The sequence below is a fragment of the Salvelinus fontinalis genome, unplaced genomic scaffold (genome assembly GCF_029448725.1).
Source record: "Salvelinus fontinalis isolate EN_2023a unplaced genomic scaffold, ASM2944872v1 scaffold_0099, whole genome shotgun sequence".
Taxonomy (NCBI): domain Eukaryota; kingdom Metazoa; phylum Chordata; class Actinopteri; order Salmoniformes; family Salmonidae; genus Salvelinus; species Salvelinus fontinalis.
The window spans coordinates 47,197-67,919 of NW_026600308.1; the positions used below are offsets into that span (position 1 = coordinate 47,197).

General features: G+C 45.4%; 6 non-coding genes across 6 annotated transcripts; all 6 read left to right on the forward strand.

The window, feature by feature from the left end:
* Window positions 1-4,548: 4,548 nt before the first annotated feature.
* Window positions 4,549-4,622, forward strand: trnai-aau (transfer RNA isoleucine (anticodon AAU)). Its single transcript has one exon. It is a non-coding gene; the product is annotated as a tRNA-Ile (tRNA).
* Window positions 4,623-5,096: 474 nt separating this feature from the next.
* trnan-auu (transfer RNA asparagine (anticodon AUU)) lies at window positions 5,097-5,170 on the forward strand. The gene has a single exon. It is a non-coding gene; the product is annotated as a tRNA-Asn (tRNA).
* A 2,120-nt stretch (window positions 5,171-7,290) lies between these two features.
* On the forward strand, window positions 7,291-7,364 carry trnai-aau (transfer RNA isoleucine (anticodon AAU)). The gene has a single exon. It is a non-coding gene; the product is annotated as a tRNA-Ile (tRNA).
* Window positions 7,365-10,572: 3,208 nt separating this feature from the next.
* On the forward strand, window positions 10,573-10,646 carry trnai-aau (transfer RNA isoleucine (anticodon AAU)). Its single transcript has one exon. It is a non-coding gene; the product is annotated as a tRNA-Ile (tRNA).
* Window positions 10,647-11,670: 1,024 nt separating this feature from the next.
* On the forward strand, window positions 11,671-11,744 carry trnai-aau (transfer RNA isoleucine (anticodon AAU)). The gene has a single exon. It is a non-coding gene; the product is annotated as a tRNA-Ile (tRNA).
* Window positions 11,745-16,600: 4,856 nt separating this feature from the next.
* Window positions 16,601-16,674, forward strand: trnav-aac (transfer RNA valine (anticodon AAC)). Its single transcript has one exon. It is a non-coding gene; the product is annotated as a tRNA-Val (tRNA).
* The last annotated feature ends 4,049 nt before the right edge of the window (window positions 16,675-20,723 follow it).

The following is a 20,723-nucleotide window of genomic DNA, read 5'->3' on the forward strand; positions in this document are numbered from 1 at the left end:
CTACCATTTGAGCTAATTCCCCAGCCTGTATGATTTGCCACAAGGAGCAACCAAGAGGGTCCAGTCTTGTCAGGCTATGCTGTTGGTGGACTTGCTCGTTTACGCGCCAGCACTGGCCGAGGCTCTGTGCATCCTAAAAATTTTGCTCCGTTGCAAGCGGAAGGTTAGCTCAATTGGTTAGAGCGTGGTGCTAATAACGCCAAGGTCGTGGGTTCGATCCCCGTACTGGCCATGAGGTACATTATAAGTTGTTGTTTTTCTTTACCCTCTGCATTGGCTTCAAGGAAACTTCCCACAGCTTTGTTTGTGGGCATCAATTGTGTGTGCTACGCTGCTCCTCTGAAAGTAAGTCATGTCATTCGTTTTCATCTGACATTGTGACATCAGTGTTACATGAAAGTTGCTTGTCATTGTTACATGACAGTAGGTTGTCGTTAGACAAAACTGCTTGAAAAGTGAACTGGAGCTTTCTTGGATCCACAAAAAAAGTGTGTTTTTTGGAGAATGTGGGCATCGATCCCACTACCTCTCGCATGCTAAGCAAGCACTCTACCATTTGAGCTAATTCCCCAGCCTGTATGATTTGCCACAAGGAGCAACCAAGAGGGTCCAGTCTTGTCAGGCTATGCTGTTGGTGGACTTGCTCGTTTACGCGCCAGCACTGGCCGAGGCTCTGTGCATCCTAAAAGTTTTGCTCCGTTGCAAGCGGCCGGTTAGCTCAGTTGTTTAGATCGTGGTGCTAATAACGCCAAGGTCGTGGGTTCGATCCCCGTACTGGCCATGAGGTACATTTTAAGTTGTTGTTTTTCTTTACCCTCTGCATTGGCTTCAAGGAAACTTCCCACAGCTTTGTTTGTGGGCATCAATTGTGTGTGCTACGCTGCTCCTCTGATAGTAAGTCATGTCATTCGTTTTCATCTGACATTGTGACATCAGTGTTACATGAAAGTTGCTTGTCATTGTTACATGACAGTAGGTTGTCGTTAGACAAAACTGCATGAAATGTGAACTGGAGCTTTCTTGGATCCACAAAAAAATTGTGTTTTTTGGAGAATGTGGGCATCGATCCCACTACCTCTCGCATGCTAAGCAAGCACTCTACCATTTGAGCTAATTCCCCAGCCTGTACGATTTGCCACAAGGAGCAACCAAGAGGGTCCAGTCTTGTCAGGGTATGCTGTTGGTGGACTTGCTCGTTTACGCGCCAGCACTGGCCGAGGCTCTGTGCATCCTAAAAATTTTGCGCCTTTGCAAGCGGCCGGTTAGCTCAGTTGGTTAGAGCGTGGTGCTAATAACGCCAATGTTGTGTGTTCGATCCCCGTACTGGCCATGAGGTACATTTTAAGTTGTTGTTTTTCTTTACCCTCTGCATTGGCTTCAAGGAAACTTCCCACAGCTTTGTTTGTGGGCATCAATTGTGTGTGCTACGCTGCTCCTCTGATAGTAAGTCATGTCATTCGTTTTCATCTGACATTGTGACATCAGTGTTACATGAAAGTTGCTTGTCATTGTTACATGACAGTAGGTTGTCGTTAGACAAAACTGCATGAAATGTGAACTGGAGCTTTCTTGGATCCACAAAATAATTGTGTTTTTTGGAGAATGTGGGCATCGATCCCATTACCTCTCGCATGCTAAGCAAGCACTCTACCATTTGAGCTAATTCCCCAGCCTGTATGATTTGCCACAAGGAGCAACCAAGAGGGTCCAGTCTTGTCAGGCTATGCTGTTGGTGGACTTGCTCGTTTACGCGCCAGCACTGGCCGAGGCTCTGTGCATCCTAAAAATTTTGCTCCGTTGCAAGCGGAAGGTTAGCTCAATTGGTTAGAGCGTGGTGCTAATAACGCCAAGGTCGTGGGTTCGATCCCCGTACTGGCCATGAGGTACATTATAAGTTGTTGTTTTTCTTTACCCTCTGCATTGGCTTCAAGGAAACTTCCCACAGCTTTGTTTGTGGGCATCAATTGTGTGTGCTACGCTGCTCCTCTGAAAGTAAGTCATGTCATTCGTTTTCATCTGACATTGTGACATCAGTGTTACATGAAAGTTGCTTGTCATTGTTACATGACAGTAGGTTGTCGTTAGACAAAACTGCTTGAAAAGTGAACTGGAGCTTTCTTGGATCCACAAAAAAAGTGTGTTTTTTGGAGAATGTGGGCATCGATCCCACTACCTCTCGCATGCTAAGCAAGCACTCTACCATTTGAGCTAATTCCCCAGCCTGTATGATTTGCCACAAGGAGCAACCAAGAGGGTCCAGTCTTGTCAGGCTATGCTGTTGGTGGACTTGCTCGTTTACGCGCCAGCACTGGCCGAGGCTCTGTGCATCCTAAAAGTTTTGCTCCGTTGCAAGCGGCCGGTTAGCTCAGTTGTTTAGATCGTGGTGCTAATAACGCCAAGGTCGTGGTTTCGATCCCCGTACTGGCCATGAGGTACATTTTAAGTTGTTGTTTTTCTTTACCCTCTGCATTGGCTTCAAGGAAACTTCCCACAGCTTTGTTTGTGGGCATCAATTGTGTGTGCTACGCTGCTCCTCTGATAGTAAGTCATGTCATTAGTTTTCATCTGACATTGTGACATCAGTGTTACATGAAAGTTGCTTGTCATTGTTACATGACAGTAGGTTGTCGTTAGACAAAACTGCATGAAATGTGAACTGGAGCTTTCTTGGATCCACAAAAAAATTGTGTTTTTTGGAGAATGTGGGCATCGATCCCACTACCTCTCGCATGCTAAGCAAGCACTCTACCATTTGAGCTAATTCCCCAGCCTGTACGATTTGCCACAAGGAGCAACCAAGAGGGTCCAGTCTTGTCAGGGTATGCTGTTGGTGGACTTGCTCGTTTACGCGCCAGCACTGGCCGAGGCTCTGTGCATCCTAAAAATGTTGCTCCTTTGCAAGCGGCCGGTTAGCTCAGTTGGTTAGAGCGTGGTGCTAATAACGCCAAGGTTGTGTGTTCGATCCCCGTACTGGCCATGAGGTACATTTTAAGTTGTTGTTTTTCTTTACCCTCTGCATTGGCTTCAAGGAAACTTCCCACAGCTTTGTTTGTGGGCATCAATTGTGTGTGCTACGCTGCTCCTCTGAAAGTAAGTCATGTCATTAGTTTTCATCTGACATTGTGACATCAGTGTTACATGAAAGTTGCTTGTCATTGTTACATGACAGTAGGTTGTCGTTAGACAAAACTGCATGAAATGTGAACTGGAGCTTTCTTGGATCCACAAAAAAATTGTGTTTTTTGGAGAATGTGGGCATCGATCCAACTACCTCTCGCATGCTAAGCAAGCACTCTACCATTTGAGCTAATTCCCAGCATGTATGATTTGCCACAAGGAGCAACCAAGAGGGTTCAGTCTTGTCAGGCTATGCTGTTGGTGGACTTGCTCGTTTACGCGCCAGCACTGGCCGAGGCTCTGTGCATCCTAAAAGTTTTGCTCCGTTGCAAGCGGCCGGTTAGCTCAGTTGTTTAGATCGTGGTGCTAATAACGCCAAGGTCGTGGGTTCGATCCCCGTACTGGCCATGAGGTACATTTTAAGTTGTTGTTTTTCTTTACCCTCTGCATTGGCTTCAAGGAAACTTCCCACAGCTTTGTTTGTGGGCATCAATTGTTTGTGCTAAGCTGCTCCTCTGATAGTAAGTCATGTCATTCGTTTTCATCTGACATTGTGACATCAGTGTTACATGAAAGTTGCTTGTCATTGTTACATGACAGTAGGTTGTCGTTAGACAAAACTGCATGAAAAGTGAACTGGAGCTTTCTTGGATCCACAAAAAAAGTGTGTTTTTTGGAGAATGTGGGCATCGATCCCACTACCTCTCGCATGCTAAGCAAGCACTCTACCATTTGAGCTTATTCCCCAGCCTGTATGATTTGCCACAAGGAGCAACCAAGAGGGTTCAGTCTTGTCAGGCTATGCTGTTGGTGGACTTGCTCGTTTACGCGCCAGCACTGGCCGAGGCTCTGTGCATCCTAAAAGTTTTGCTCCGTTGCAAGCGGCCGGTTAGCTCAGTTGTTTAGATCGTGGTGCTAATAATGCCAAGGTCGTGGGTTCGATCCCCGTACTGGCCATGAGGTACATTTTAAGTTGTTGTTTTTCTTTACCCTCTGCATTGGCTTCAAGGAAACTTCCCACAGCTTTGTTTGTGGGCATCAATTGTGTGTGCTACGCTGCTCCTCTGATAGTAAGTCATGTCATTAGTTTTCATCTGACATTGTGACATCAGTGTTACATGAAAGTTGCTTGTAATTGTTACATGACAGTAGGTTGTCGTTAGACAAAACTGCATGAAATGTGAACTGGAGCTTTCTTGGATCCACAAAAAAATTGTGTTTTTTGGAGAATATGTGCATCGATCCCACTACCTCTCGCATGCTAAGCAAGCACTCTACCATTTGAGCTAATTCCCAGCCTGTCTGATTTGCCACAAGGAGCAACCAAGAGGGTCCAGTCTTGTCAGGCTATGCTGTTGGTGGACTTGCTCGTTTACGCGCCAGCACTGGCCGAGGCTCTGTGCATCCTAAAAATGTTGCTCCTTTGCAAGCGGCCGGTTAGCTCAGTTGGTTAGAGTGTGGTGCTAATAACACCAAGGTCGTGGGTTCGATCCCCGTACTGGCCATGAGGTACATTTTAAGTTGTTGATTTTCTTTACCCTCTGCATTGGCTTCAAGGAAACTTCCCACAGCTTTGTTTGTGGGCATCAATTGTGTGTGCTACGCTGCTCCTCTGATAGTAAGTCATGTCATTAGTTTTCATCTGACATTGTGACATCAGTGTTACATGAAAGTTGCTTGTCATTGTTACATGACAGTAGGTTGTCGTTAGTCAAAACTCCATGAAATGTGAACTGGAGCTTTCTTGGATCCACAAAAAATTGTGTTTTTTAGAGAATGTGGGCATCGATCCCACTACCTCTCGCATGCTAAGCAAGCACTCTACCATTTGAGCTAATTCCCCAGCCTGTATGATTTGCCACAAGGAGCAACCAAGAGGGTCCAGTCTTGTCAGGCTATAATGTTGGTGGACTTGCTCGTTTACGCGCCAGCACTGGCCGAGGCTCTGTGCATCCTAAAAATGTTGTTTTATTGCAAGCGGCTGGTTAGCTCAGTTGGTTAGAGTGTGGTGCTATTAATGCCAAGGTCGTGGGTTCGATCCCCGTACTGGCCATGAGGTACATTTTAAGTTGTTGTTTTTCTTTACCCTCTGCATTGGCTTCAAGGAAACTTCCCACAGCTTTGTTTGTGGGCATCAATTGTGTGTGCTACGCTGCTCCTCTGAAAGTAAGTCATGTCATTCGTTTTCATCTGACATTGTGACATCAGTGTTGCATGAAAGTTGCTTGTCAGTGTTACATGACAGTAGGTTGTCGTTAGACAAAACTGCATGAAGTGTGAACTGGAGCTTTCTTGGATCCACAAAAAAATGGTGTTTTTTAGAGAATGTGGGCATCGATCCCACTACCTCTCGCATGCTATGCAAGCACTCTACCATTCGAGCTAATTCCCCAGCCTGTATGATTTGCCACAAGGAGCAACCAAGAGGGTCCAGTCTTGTCAGGCTATGCTGTTGGTGGACTTGCTCGTTTACGCGCCAGCACTGGCCGAAGCTCTGTGCATCCTAAAAATGGTGTTATATTGCAAGAGGCTGGTTAGCTCAGTTGGTGAGAGCGTGATTATAATAATGCCAAGGTCGTGGGTTCGATCCCCGTACTGGCCATGAGGTACATTTCAAGTTGTTGTTTTTCTTTACCCTCTGCATTGGCTTCAAGGAAACTTCCCACAGCTTTGTTTGTGGGCATCAATTGTGTGTGCTAAGCTGCTCCTCTTAAACTAAGTCATGTCATTCGTTTTCATCTGACATTGTGACATCAGTGTTACATGAAAGTTGCTTGTCATTGTTACATGACAGTAGGTTGTCGTTAGACAAAACTGCATGAAATGTGAACTGGAGCTTTCTTGGATCCACAAAAAAATTGTGTTTTTTGGAGAATGTGGGCATCGATCCCACTACCTCTCGCATGCTAAGCAAGCACTCTACCATTCGAGCTAATTCCCCAGCCTGTATGATTTGCCACAAGGAGCAACCAAGAGGGTTCAGTCTTGTCAGGCTATGCTGTTGGTGGACTTGCTCGTTTACGCGCCAGCACTGGCCGAGCCTCTGTGCATCCTAAAAATGTTGGCTTCTCAAGCGGACGGTTAGCACAGTTGGTTTGAGTGTGGTGCTATTAACTCCAAGGTCGTGTGTTCGATCCCCGTACTGGCCATGAGGTACATTTTAAGTTGTTGTTTTTCTCTACCCTCTGCAATGGCTTCAAGGAAACTTCCCACAGCTTTGTTTGTGGGCATCAATTGTGTGTGCTACGCTGCTCCTCTGAAAGTAAGTCATGTCATTCGTTTTCATCTGACATTGTGACATCAGTGTTACATGAAAGTTGCTTGTCATTGTTACATGACAGTAGGTTGTCGTTAGACAAAACTGCATGAAGTGTGAACTGGAGCTTTCTTGGATCCACAAAAAAATGGTGTTTTTTAGAGAATGTGGGCATCGATCCCACTACCTCTCGCATGCTAAGCAAGCACTCTACCATTTGAGATAATTCCCCAGCCTGTATGATTTGCCACAAGGAGCAACCAAGAGGGTCCAGTCTTGTCAGGCTATGCTGTTGGTGGACTTGCTCGTTTACGCGCCAGCACTGGCCGAGGCTCTGTGCATCCTAAAAATGTTGTTATATTGCAAGCGGCTGGTTAGCTCAGTTGGTGAGAGCGTGATGATAATAATGCCAAGGTCGTGGGTTTGATCCCCGTACTGGCCATGAGGTACATTTCAAGTTGTTGTTTTTCTTTACCCTCTGCATTGGCTTCAAGGAAACTTCCCACAGCTTTGTTTGTGGGCATCAATTGTGTGTGCTAAGCTGCTCCTCTGATAGTAAGTCATGTCATTCGTTTTCATCTGACATTTTGACATCAGTGTTACATGAAAGTTGCTTGTCATTGTTACATGACAGTAGGTTGTCGTTAGACAAAACTGCATGAAATGTGAACTGGAGCTTTCTTGGATCCACAAAAATATTGTGTTTTTTAGAGAATATGGGCATCGATCCCACTACCTCTCGCATGCTAAGCAAGCACTCTACCATTTGAGCTAATTCCCCAGCCTGTATGATTTGCCACAAGGAGCAACTAAGAAGGTTCAGTCTTGTCAGGCTATGCTGTTGGTGGACTTGCTCGTTTACGCGCCAGCACTGGCCGACTCTCTGTGCATCCTAAAAATGGTGTTATATTGCAAGCGGCTGGTTAGCTCAGTTGGTTAGAGCGTGGTGCTAATAATGCCAAGGTCGTGGGTTCGATCCCCGTACTGGCCATGAGGTACATTTTAAGTTGTTGTTTTTCTTTACCCTCTGCATTGGCTTCAAGGAAACTTCCCACAGCTTTGTTTGTGGGCATCAATTGTGTGTGCTACGCTGCTCCTCTGATAGTAAGTCATGTCATTCGTTTTCATCTGACATTGTGACATCAGTATTACATGAAAGTTGCTTGTCATTGTTACATGACAGTAGGTTGTCGTTAGACAAAACTGCATGAAATGTGAACTGGAGCTTTCTTGGATCCACAATTTTTTTTTGTTTTTTGGAGAATGTGGGCATCGATCCCACTACCTCTCGCATGCTAAGCAAGCACTCTACCATTTGAGCTAATTCCCCAGCCTGTATGATTTGACACAAGGAGCAACCAAGAGGGTTCAGTCTTGTCAGGCTATGCTGTTGGTGGACTTGCTCGTTTACGCACCAGCAATGGCCGAGGCTCTGTGCATCCTAAAAAATGTTCTCCTTTGCAAGCGGCCGGTTAGCTCAGTTGGTTAGAGCGTGGTGCTAATAGGTTGTGGGTTCGATCCCCGTACTGGCCATGAGGTACATTTTAAGTTGTTGTTTTTCTTTACCCTCTGCATTGGCTTCAAGGAAACTTCCCACAGCTTTGTTTGTGGGCATCAATTGTGTGTGCTACGCTGCTCCTCTGAAAGTAAGTCATGTCATTCGTTTTCATCTGACATTGTGACATCAGTGTTACATGAAAGTTGCTTGTCATTGTTACATGACAGTAGGTTGTCGTTAGACAAAACTGCATGAAGTGTGAACTGGAGCTTTCTTGGATCCACAAAAAATGGTGTTTTTTAGAGAATGTGGGCATCGATCCCACTACCTCTCGCATGCTAAGTAAGCACTATACAATTTGAGCTAATTCCCCAGCCTGTATGATTTATCACAAGGAGCAACCAAGAGGGTTCAGTCTTGTCAGGCTATGCTGTTGGTGGACTTGCTCGTTTACGCGCCAGCACTGGCCGAGCCTCTGTGCATCCTAAAAATGTTGGTTTCGCAAGCGGCCGGTTAGCTCAGTTGTTTTGAGTGTGGTGCTAATAACGCCAAGGTCGTGGGTTCGATCCCAGTACTGGCCATGAGGTACATTTTAAGTTGTTGTTTTTCTTTACCCTCTGCATTGGCTTCAAGGAAACTTCCCATAGCTTTGTTTGTGGGCATCAATTGTGTGTGCTAAGCTGCTCCTCTGAAAGTAAGTCATGTCATTCGTTTTCATCTGACATTGTGACATCAGTGTTACATGAAAGTTGCTTGTCATTGTTACATGACTGTAGGTTGTCGTTAGACAAAACTGCATGATATGTGAACTGGAGCTTTCTTGGATCCACAATTTTTTTTTGTTTTTTGGAGAATGTGGGCATCGATCCCACTACCTCTCGCATGCTAAGCAAGCACTCTACCATTTGAGCTAATTCCCGCGCCTGTATGATTTGCCACAAGGAGCAACCAAGAGGGTTCAGTCTTGTCAGGCTATGCTGTTGGTGGACTTGCTCGTTTACGCGCCAGCACTGGCCGAGGCTCTGTGCATCCTAAAAATGTTGTTATATTGCAAGCGGCTGGTTAGCTCAGTTGGTGAGAGCGTGATGATAATAATGCCAAGGTCGTGGGTTCGATCCCCGTACTGGCCATGAGGTACATTTTAAGTTGTTGTTTTTCTTTACCCTCTGCATTGGCTTCAAGGAAACTTCCCACAGCTTTGTTTGTGGGCATCAATTGTGTGTGCTACGCTGCTCCTCTGAAAGTAAGTCATGTCATTCGTTTTCATTTGACATTGTGACATCAGTGTTACATGAAAGTTGCTTGTCATTGTTACATGACAGTAGGTTGTCGTTAGACAAAACTGCATGAAATGTGAACTGGAGCTTTCTTGGATCCACAAAAAAATTGTGTTTTTTGAAGAATGTGGGCATCGATCCCACTACCTCTCGCATGCTAAGCAAGGACTTTACCATTTGAGCTAATTCCCCAGCCTGTATGATTTGCCACAAGGAGCAACCAAGAGGGTCCAGTCTTGTCAGGCTATGCTGTTGGTGGACTTGCTCGTTTACGCGCCAGCACTGGCCGAGCCTCTGTGCATCCTAAAAATGTTTGCTTCTCAAGCGGCCGGTTAGCTCAGTTGGTTTGAGTGTGGTGCTAATAACGCCAAGGTCGTGTGTTCGATCCCCGTACTGGCCATGAGGTACATTTTAAGTTGTTGTTTTTCTTTACCCTCTGCATTGGCTTCAAGGAAACTTCCCACAGCTTTGTTTGTGGGCATCAATTGTGTGTGCTACGCTGCTCCTCTGATAGTAAGTCATGTCATTCGTTTTCATCTGACATTGTGACATCAGTGTTACATGAAAGTTGCTTGTCATTGTTACATGACAGTAGGTTGTCGTTAGACAAAACTGCATGAAATGTGAACTGGAGCTTTCTTGGATCCACAAAAAAATTGTGTTTTTTGGAGAATGTGGGCATCGATCCCACTACCTCTCGCATGCTAAAAAAGCACTCTACCATTTGAGCTAATTCCCCAGCCTGTATGATTTGCCACAAGGAGCAACCAAGAGGGTTCAGTCTTGTCAGGCTATGCTGTTGGTGGACTTGCTCGTTTACGCGCCAGCACTGGCCAAGCCTCTGTGCATCCTAAAAATTTTCTTATATCGCAAGCGGCTGGTTAGCTCAGTTGGAGAGAGCGTGATGCTAATAACGCCAAGGTCGTGGGTTCGATCCCCGTACTGGCCATGAGGTACATTTTAAGTTGTTGTTTTTCTTTACCCTCTGCATTGGCTTCAAGGAAACTTCCCACAGGTTTGTTTGTGGGCATCAATTGTGTGTGCTACGCTGCTCCTCTGAAAGTAAGTCATGTCATTCGTTTTCATCTGACATTGTGACATCAGTGTTACATGAAAGTTGCTTGTCATTGTTACATGACAGTAGGTTGTCGTTAGACAAAACTGCATGAAATGTGAACTGGAGCTTTCTTGGATCCACAAAAAAATTCTGTTTTTTGGAGAATGTGGGCATCGATCCCACTACCTCTCGCATGCTAAGCAAGCACTCTACCATTTGAGCTAATTCCCCAGCCTGTATGATTTGCCACAAGGAGCAACCAAGAGGGTCCAGTCTTGTCATGCTATGCTGTTGGTGGACTTGCTCGTTTACGCGCCAGCACTGGCCGAGCCTCTGTGCATCCTGAAAATGTTGTTATATTGCAAGCGGCTGGTTAGCTCAGTTGGTTAGAGTGTGGTGCTAATAACGCCAAGGTCGTGGGTTCGATCCCCGTACTGGCCATGAGGTACATCTTAAGTTGTTGTTTTTCTTTACCCTCTGCATTGGCTTCAAGGAAACTTCCCATAGCTTTGTTTGTGGGCATCAATTGTGTGTGCTAAGCTGCTGCTCTGAAAGTAAGTCATGTCATTCGTTTTCATCTGACATTGTGACATCAGTGTTACATGAAAGTTGCTTGTCATTGTTACATGACTGTAGGTTGTCGTTAGACAAAACTGCATGATATGTGAACTGGAGCTTTCTTGGATCCACAATTTTTTTTTGTTTTTTGGAGAATGTGGGCATCGATCCCACTACCTCTCGCATGCTAAGCAAGCACTCTACCATTTGAGCTAATTCCCGCGCCTGTATGATTTGCCACAAGGAGCAACCAAGAGGGTTCAGTCTTGTCAGGCTATGCTGTTGGTGGACTTGCTCGTTTACGCGCCAGCACTGGCCGAGGCTCTGTGCATCCTAAAAATGTTGTTATATTGCAAGCGGCTGGTTAGCTCAGTTGGTGAGAGCGTGATGATAATAATGCCAAGGTCGTGGGTTCGATCCCCGTACTGGCCATGAGGTACATTTTAAGTTGTTGTTTTTCTTTACCCTCTGCATTGGCTTCAAGGAAACTTCCCACAGCTTTGTTTGTGGGCATCAATTGTGTGTGCTACGCTGCTCCTCTGAAAGTAAGTCATGTCATTCGTTTTCATCTGACATTGTGACATCAGTGTTACATGAAAGTTGCTTGTCATTGTTACATGACAGTAGGTTGTCGTTAGACAAAACTGCATGAAATGTGAACTGGAGCTTTCTTGGATCCACAAAAATATTGTGTTTTTTAGAGAATATGGGCATCGATCCCACTACCTCTCGCATGCTAAGCAAGCACTCTACCATTTGAGCTAATTCCCCAGCCTGTATGATTTGCCACAAGGAGCAACTAAGAAGGTTCAGTCTTGTCAGGCTATGCTGTTGGTGGACTTGCTCGTTTACGCGCCAGCACTGGCCGACTCTCTGTGCATCCTAAAAATGGTGTTATATTGCAAGCGGCTGGTTAGCTCAGTTGGTTAGAGCGTGGTGCTAATAATGCCAAGGTCGTGGGTTCGATCCCCGTACTGGCCATGAGGTACATTTTAAGTTGTTGTTTTTCTTTACCCTCTGCATTGGCTTCAAGGAAACTTCCCACAGCTTTGTTTGTGGGCATCAATTGTGTGTGCTACGCTGCTCCTCTGATAGTAAGTCATGTCATTCGTTTTCATCTGACATTGTGACATCAGTATTACATGAAAGTTGCTTGTCATTGTTACATGACAGTAGGTTGTCGTTAGACAAAACTGCATGAAATGTGAACTGGAGCTTTCTTGGATCCACAATTTTTTTTTGTTTTTTGGAGAATGTGGGCATCGATCCCACTACCTCTCGCATGCTAAGCAAGCACTCTACCATTTGAGCTAATTCCCCAGCCTGTATGATTTGACACAAGGAGCAACCAAGAGGGTTCAGTCTTGTCAGGCTATGCTGTTGGTGGACTTGCTCGTTTACGCACCAGCAATGGCCGAGGCTCTGTGCATCCTAAAAAATGTTCTCCTTTGCAAGCGGCCGGTTAGCTCAGTTGGTTAGAGCGTGGTGCTAATAGGTTGTGGGTTCGATCCCCGTACTGGCCATGAGGTACATTTTAAGTTGTTGTTTTTCTTTACCCTCTGCATTGGCTTCAAGGAAACTTCCCACAGCTTTGTTTGTGGGCATCAATTGTGTGTGCTACGCTGCTCCTCTGAAAGTAAGTCATGTCATTCGTTTTCATCTGACATTGTGACATCAGTGTTACATGAAAGTTGCTTGTCATTGTTACATGACAGTAGGTTGTCGTTAGACAAAACTGCATGAAATGTGAACTGGAGCTTTCTTGGATCCACAAAAAAATTGTGTTTTTTGAAGAATGTGGGCATCGATCCCACTACCTCTCGCATGCTAAGCAAGGACTCTACCATTTGAGCTAATTCCCCAGCCTGTATGATTTGCCACAAGGAGCAACCAAGAGGGTCCAGTCTTGTCAGGCTATGCTGTTGGTGGACTTGCTCGTTTACGCGCCAGCACTGGCCGAGCCTCTGTGCATCCTAAAAATGTTTGCTTCTCAAGCGGCCGGTTAGCTCAGTTGGTTTGAGTGTGGTGCTAATAACGCCAAGGTCGTGTGTTCGATCCCCGTACTGGCCATGAGGTACATTTTAAGTTGTTGTTTTTCTTTACCCTCTGCATTGGCTTCAAGGAAACTTCCCACAGCTTTGTTTGTGGGCATCAATTGTGTGTGCTACGCTGCTCCTCTGATAGTAAGTCATGTCATTCGTTTTCATCTGACATTGTGACATCAGTGTTGCATGAAAGTTGCTTGTCATTGTTACATGACAGTAGGTTGTCGTTAGACAAAACTGCATGAAATGTGAACTGGAGCTTTCTTGGATCCACAAAAAAATTGCGTTTTTTGGAGAATGTGGGCATCGATCCCACTACCACTCGCATGCTAAACAAGCACTCTACCAGTTGAGCTAATTCCCCAGCCTGTATGATTTGCCACAAGGAGCAACCAAGAGGGTTCAGTCTTGTCAGGCTATGCTGTTGGTGGACTTGCTCGTTTACGCGCCAGCACTGGCCAAGCCTCTGTGCATCCTAAAAATTTTCTTATATTGCAAGCGGCTGGTTAGCTCAGTTGGTGAGAGCGTGATGCTAATAACGCCAAGGTCGTGGGTTCGATCCCCGTACTGGCCATGAGGTACATATTAAGTTGTTGTTTTTCTTTACCCTCTGCATTGGCTTCAAGGAAACTTCCCACAGGTTTGTTTGTGGGCATCAATTGTGTGTGCTACGCTGCTCCTCTGAAAGTAAGTCATGTCATTCGTTTTCATCTGACATTGTGACATCAGTGTTACATGAAAGTTGCTTGTCATTGTTACATGACAGTAGGTTGTCGTTAGACAAAACTGCATGATATGTGAACTGGAGCTTTCTTGGATCCACAATTTTTTTTTGTTTTTTGGAGAATGTGGGCATCGATCCCACTACCTCTCGCATGCTAAGCAAGCACTCTACCATTTGAGCTAATTCCCGCGCCTGTATGATTTGCCACAAGGAGCAACCAAGAGGGTTCAGTCTTGTCAGGCTATTCTGTTGGTGGACTTGCTCGTTTACGCGCCAGCACTGGCTGAGGCTCTGTGCATCCTAAAAATGTTGTTATATTGCAAGCGGCTGGTTAGCTCAGTTGGTGAGAGCGTGATGATAATAATGCCAAGGTCGTGGGTTCGATCCCCGTACTGGCCATGAGGTACATTTTAAGTTGTTGTTTTTCTTTACCCTCTGCATTGGCTTCAAGGAAACTTCCCACAGCTTTGTTTGTGGGCATCAATTGTGTGTGCTACGCTGCTCCTCTGAAAGTAAGTCATGTCATTCGTTTTCATTTGACATTGTGACATCAGTGTTACATGAAAGTTGCTTGTCATTGTTACATGACAGTAGGTTGTCGTTAGACAAAACTGCATGAAATGTGAACTGGAGCTTTCTTGGATCCACAAAAAAATTGTGTTTTTTGAAGAATGTGGGCATCGAGCCCACTACCTCTCGCATGCTAAGCAAGCAATCTACCATTTGAGCTAATTCCCGCGCCTGTATGATTTGCCACAAGGAGCAACCAAGAGGGTTCAGTCTTGTCAGGCTATTCTGTTGGTGGACTTGCTCGTTTACGCGCCAGCACTGGCCGAGGCTCTGTGCATCCTAAAAATGTTGTTATATTGCAAGCGGCTGGTTAGCTCAGTTGGTGAGAGCGTGATGATAATAATGCCAAGGTCGTGGGTTCGATCCCCGTACTGGCCATGAGGTACATTTTAAGTTGTTGTTTTTCTTTACCCTCTGCATTGGCTTCAAGGAAACTTCCCACAGCTTTGTTTGTGGGCATCAATTGTGTGTGCTACGCTGCTCCTCTGAAAGTAAGTCATGTCATTCGTTTTCATTTGACATTGTGACATCAGTGTTACATGAAAGTTGCTTGTCATTGTTACATGACAGTAGGTTGTCGTTAGACAAAACTGCATGAAATGTGAACTGGAGCTTTCTTGGATCCACAAAAAAATTGTGTTTTTTGAAGAATGTGGGCATCGAGCCCACTACCTCTCGCATGCTAAGCAAGGACTCTACCATTTGAGCTAATTCCCCAGCCTGTATGATTTGCCACAAGGAGCAACCAAGAGGGTCCAGTCTTGTCAGGCTATGCTGTTGGTGGACTTGCTCGTTTACGCGCCAGCACTGGCCGAGCCTCTGTGCATCCTAAAAATGTTTGCTTCTCAAGCGGCCGGTTAGCTCAGTTGGTTTGAGTGTGGTGCTAATAACGCCAAGGTCGTGTGTTCGATCCCCGTACTGGCCATGAGGTACATTTTAAGTTGTTGTTTTTCTTTACCCTCTGCATTGGCTTCAAGGAAACTTCCCACAGCTTTGTTTGTGGGCATCAATTGTGTGTGCTACGCTGCTCCTCTGATAGTAAGTCATGTCATTCGTTTTCATCTGACATTGTGACATCAGTGTTACATGAAAGTTGCTTGTCATTGTTACATGACAGTAGGTTGTCGTTAGACAAAACTGCATGAAATGTGAACTGGAGCTTTCTTGGATCCACAAAAAAATTGTGTTTTTTGGAGAATGTGGGCATCGATCCCACTACCACTCGCATGCTAAACAAGCACTCTACCATTTGAGCTAATTCCCCAGCCTGTATGATTTGCCACAAGGAGCAACCAAGAGGGTTCAGTCTTGTCAGGCTATGCTGTTGGTGGACTTGCTCGTTTACGCGCCAGCACTGGCCAAGCCTCTGTGCATCCTAAAAATTTTGTTATATTGCAAGCGGCTGGTTAGCTCAGTTGGTGAGAGCGTGATGCTAATAACGCCAAGGTCGTGGGTTCGATCCCCGTACTGGCCATGAGGTACATTTTAAGTTGTTGTTTTTCTTTACCCTCTGCATTGGCTTCAAGGAAACTTCCCACAGGTTTGTTTGTGGGCATCAATTGTGTGTGCTACGCTGCTCCTCTGAAAGTAAGTCATGTCATTCGTTTTCATCTGACATTGTGACATCAGTGTTACATGAAAGTTGCTTGTCATTGTTACATGACAGTAGGTTGTCGTTAGACAAAACTGCATGAAATGTGAACTGGAGCTTTCTTGGATCCACAAAAAAATTCTGTTTTTTGGAGAATGTGGGCATCGATCCCACTACCTCTCGCGTGCTAAGCAAGCACTCTACCATTTGAGCTAATTCCACAGCCTGTATGATTTGCCACAAGGAGCAACCAAGAGGGTCCAGTCTTGTCAGGCTATGCTGTTGGTGGACTTGCTCGTTTACGCGCCAGCACTGGCCGAGCCTCTGTGCATCCTAAAAATGTTGCTCCATTTCAAGAGGCCGGCTAGCTCAGTTGGTTAGAGCGTGGTGCTAATAACGCCAAGGTTGTGGGTTCGATCCCTGTACTGGCCCTGAGGTACATTTTAAGTTGTTGTTTTTCTTTACCCTATGCATTGGCTTCAAGGAAACTTCCCACAGCTTTGTTTGTGGGCATCAATTGTGTGTGCTACGCTGCTCCTCTGAAAGTAAGTCATGTCATTCGTTTTCATCTGACATTGTGACATCAGTGTTACATGAAAGTTGCTTGTCATTGTTACATGACAGTAGGTTGTCGTTAGACAAAACTGCATGAAATGTGAACTGGAGCTTTCTTGGATCCACAAAAAAATTGTGTTTTTTGGAGAATGTGGGCATCGATCCCACTACCTCTCGCATGCTAAGCAAGCACTCTACCATTTGAGCTAATTCCCCAGCCTGTATGATTTGCCACAAGGAGCAACCAAGAGGGTTCAGTCTTGTCAGGCTATGCTGTTGGTGGACTTGCTCGTTTACGCGCCAGCACTGGCCGAGCCTCTGTGCATCCTAAAAATGTTGCTATATTGCAACAGGCTGGTTAGCTCAGTTGGTGAGAGTGTGATGCTAACAACTCCAAGGTTGTGGGTTCGATCCCCGTACTGGCCATGCGGTACATTTTAAGTTGTTGTTTTTCTTTACCCTCTGCATTGGCTTCAAGGAAACTTCCCACAGGTTTGTTTGTGGGCATCAATTGTGTGTGCTACGCTGCTCCTCTGAAAGTAAGTCATGTCATTCGTTTTCATCTGACATTGTGACATCAGTGTTACATGAAAGTTGCTTGTCATTGTTACATGACAGTAGGTTGTCGTTAGACAAAACTGCATGAAATGTGAACTGGAGCTTTCTTGGATCCACAAAAAAATCTGTTTTTTGGAGAATGTGGGCATCGATCCCACTACCTCTCGCATGCTAAGCAAGCACTCTACCATTTGAGCTAATTCCCCAGCCTGTATGATTTGCCACAAGGAGCAACCAAGAGGGTCCAGTCTTGTCAGGCTATGCTGTTGGTGGACTTGCTCGTTTACGCGCCAGCACTGGCCGAGGCTCTGTGCATCCTAAAAATTTTCTCCGTTGCAAGCGACCGGTTAGCTCAGTTGGTTAGAGCGTGGTGCTAATAACGCCAAGGTTGTGGGTTCGATCCCCGTACTGGCCATGAGGTACATTTGAAGTTGTTGTTTTTCTTTACCCTCTGCATTGGCTTCAAGGAAACTTCCCATAGCTTTGTTTGTGGGCATCAATTGTGTGTGCTACGCTGCTCCTCTGAAAGTAAGTCATGTCATTCATTTTCATCTGACATTGTGACATCAGTGTTACATGAAAGTTGCTTGTCATTGTTACATGACAGTAGGTTGTCGTTAGACAAAACTGCATGAAATGTGAACTGGAGCTTTCTTGTATCCACAGAAAAATTGTGTTTTTTGGAGAATGTGGGCATCGATCCCACTACCTCTCGCATGCTAAGCAAGCACTCTACCATTTGAGCTAATTCCCCAGCCTGTATGATTTGCCACAAGGAGCAACCAAGAGGGTCCAGTCTTGTCAGGCTATGCTGTCGGTGGACTTGCTCGTTTACGCGCCAGCACTGGCCGAGCCTCTGTGCATCCTAAAAATGTTGTTATATTGCAAGCGGCTGGTTAGCTCAGTTGGTTAGAGCGTGGTACTAATAACGCCAAGGTCGTGGGTTTGATCCCCGTACTGTCCATGAGGTACATTTTAAGTTGTTGTTTTTCTTTACCCTCTGCATTGGCTTCAAGAAAACTTCCCACAGCTTTGTTTGTGGCCATCAATTGTGTGTGCTACGCTGCTCCTCTGATAGTAAGTCATGTCATTCGTTTTCATCTGACATTGTGACATCAGTGTTACATGAAAGTTGCTTGTCATTGTTACATGACAGTAGGTTGTCGTTAGACAAAACTGCATGAAATGTGAACTGGAGCTTTCTTGGATCCACAGAAAAATGGTGTTTTTTGGAGAATGTGGCATCGATCCCACTACCTCTCACATGCTAAGCAAGCACTCTACCATTTGAGCTAATTCCCCAGCCTCTATGATGTGCCACAAGGAGCAACCAAGAGGGTTCAGTCTTGTCAGGCTATGCTGTTGGTGGACTTTCTCGTTTACTTGCCAGCACTGGCCGAGCCTCTGTGCATCCTAAAAATGTTGTTATATTGCAAGCGGCTGGTTAGCTCAGTTGGTGAGAGCGTGATGCTAATAAACCCAAGGTTGTGGGTTCGATCCCCGTACTGGCCATGAGGTACATTTTAAGTTGTTGTTTTTCTTTACCCTCTGCATTGGCTTCAAGGAAACTTCCCACAGGTTTGTTTGTGGGCATCAATTGTGTGTGCTACGCTGCTCCTCTGAAAGTAAGTCATGTCATTCGTTTTCATCTGACATTGTGACATCAGTGTTACATGAAAGTTGCTTGTCATTGTTACATGACAGTAGGTTGTCGTTAGACAAAACTGCATGAAATGTGAACTGGAGCTTTCTTGGATCCACAAAAAAATCTGTTTTTTGGAGAATGTGGGCATCGATCCCACTACCTCTCGCATGCTAAGCAAGCACTCTACCATTTGAGCTAATTCCCCAGCCTGTATGATTTGCCACAAGGAGCAACCAAGAGGGTCCAGTCTTGTCAGGCTATGCTGTTGGTGGACTTGCTCGTTTACGCGCCAGCACTGGCCGAGCCTCTGTGCATCCTACAAAATTTTCTCCGTTGCAAGCGACCGGTTAGCTCAGTTGGTTAGAGCGTGGTGCTAATAACGCCAAGGTTGTGGGTTTGATCCCCGTACTGGCCATGAGGTACATTTTAAGTTGTTGTTTTTCTTTACCCTCTGCATTGGCTTCAAGGAAACTTCCCATAGCTTTGTTTGTGGGCATCAATTGTGTGTGCTACGCTGCTCCTCTGAAAGTAAGTCATGTCATTCATTTTCATCTGACATTGTGACATCAGTGTTACATGAAAGTTGCTTGTCATTGTTACATGACAGTAGGTTGTCGTTAGACAAAACTGCATGAAATGTGAACTGGAGCTTTCTTGTATCCACAGAAAAATTGTGTTTTTTGGAGAATGTGGGCATCGATCCCACTACCTCTCGCATGCTAAGCAAGCACTCTACCATTTGAGCTAATTCCCCAGCCTGTATGATTTGCCACAAGGAGCAACCAAGAGGGTCCAGTCTTGTCAGGCTATGCTGTCGGTGGACTTGCTCGTTTACGCGCCAGCACTGGCCGAGCCTCTGTGCATCCTAAAAATGTTGTTATATTGCAAGCGGCTGGTTAGCTCAGTTGGTTAGAGCGTGGTACTAATAACGCCAAGGTCGTGGGTTTGATCCCCGTACTGTCCATGAGGTACATTTTAAGTTGTTGTTTTTCTTTACCCTCTGCATTGGCTTCAAGAAAACTTCCCACAGCTTTGTTTGTGGGCATCATTTGTGTGTGCTACGCTGCTCCTCTGAAAGTAAGTCATGTCATTCGTTTTCATCTGACATTGTGACATCAGTGTTACATGAAAGTTGCTTGTCATTGTTACATGACAGTAGGTTGTCGTTAGACAAAACTGCATGAAATGTGAACTGGAGCTTTCTTGGATCCACAGAAAAATTGTGTTTTTTGGAGAATGTGGCATCGATCCCACTACCTCTCACATGCTAAGCAAGCACTCTACCATTTGAGCTAATTCCCCAGCCTCTATGATGTGCCACAAGGAGCAACCAAGAGGGTTCAGTCTTGTCAGGCTATGCTGTTGGTGGACTTTCTCGTTTACTTGCCAGCACTGGCCGAGCCTCTGTGCATCCTAAAAATGTTGTTATATTGCAAGCGGCTGGTTAGCTCAGTTGGTGAGAGCGTGATGCTAATAAACCCAAGGTTGTGGGTTCGATCCCCGTACTGGCCATGAGGTACATTTTAAGTTGTTGTTTTTCTTTACCCTCTGCATTGGCTTCAAGGAAACTTCCCACAGGTTTGTTTGTGGGCATCAATTGTGTGTGCTACGCTGCTCCTCTGAAAGTAAGTCATGTCATTCGTTTTCATCTGACATTGTGACATCAGTGTTACATGAAAGTTGCTTGTCATTGTTACATGACAGTAGGTTGTCGTTAGACAAAACTGCATGAAATGTGAACTGGAGCTTTCTTGGATCCACAAAAAAATCTGTTTTTTGGAGAATGTGGGCATCGATCCCACTACCTCTCGCATGCTAAGCAAGCACTCTACCATTTGAGCTAATTCCCCAGCCTATATGATTTGCCACAAGGAGCAACCAAGAGGGTCCAGTCTTGTCAGGCTATGCTGTTGGTGGACTTGCTCGTTTACGCGCCAGCACTGGCCGAGGCTCTGTGCATCCTACAAAATTTTCTCCGTTGCAAGCGACCGGTTAGCTCAGTTGGTTAGAGCGTGGTGCTAATAACGCCAAGGTTGTGGGTTCGATCCCCGTACTGGCCATGAGGTACATTTTAAGTTGTTGTTTTTCTTTACCCTCTGCATTGGCTTCAAGGAAACTTCCCATAGCTTTGTTTGTGGGCATCAATTGTGTGTGCTACGCTGCTCCTCTGAAAGTAAGTCATGTCATTCATTTTCATCTGACATTGTGACATCAGTGTTACATGAAAGTTGCTTGTCATTGTTACATGACAGTAGGTTGTCGTTAGACAAAA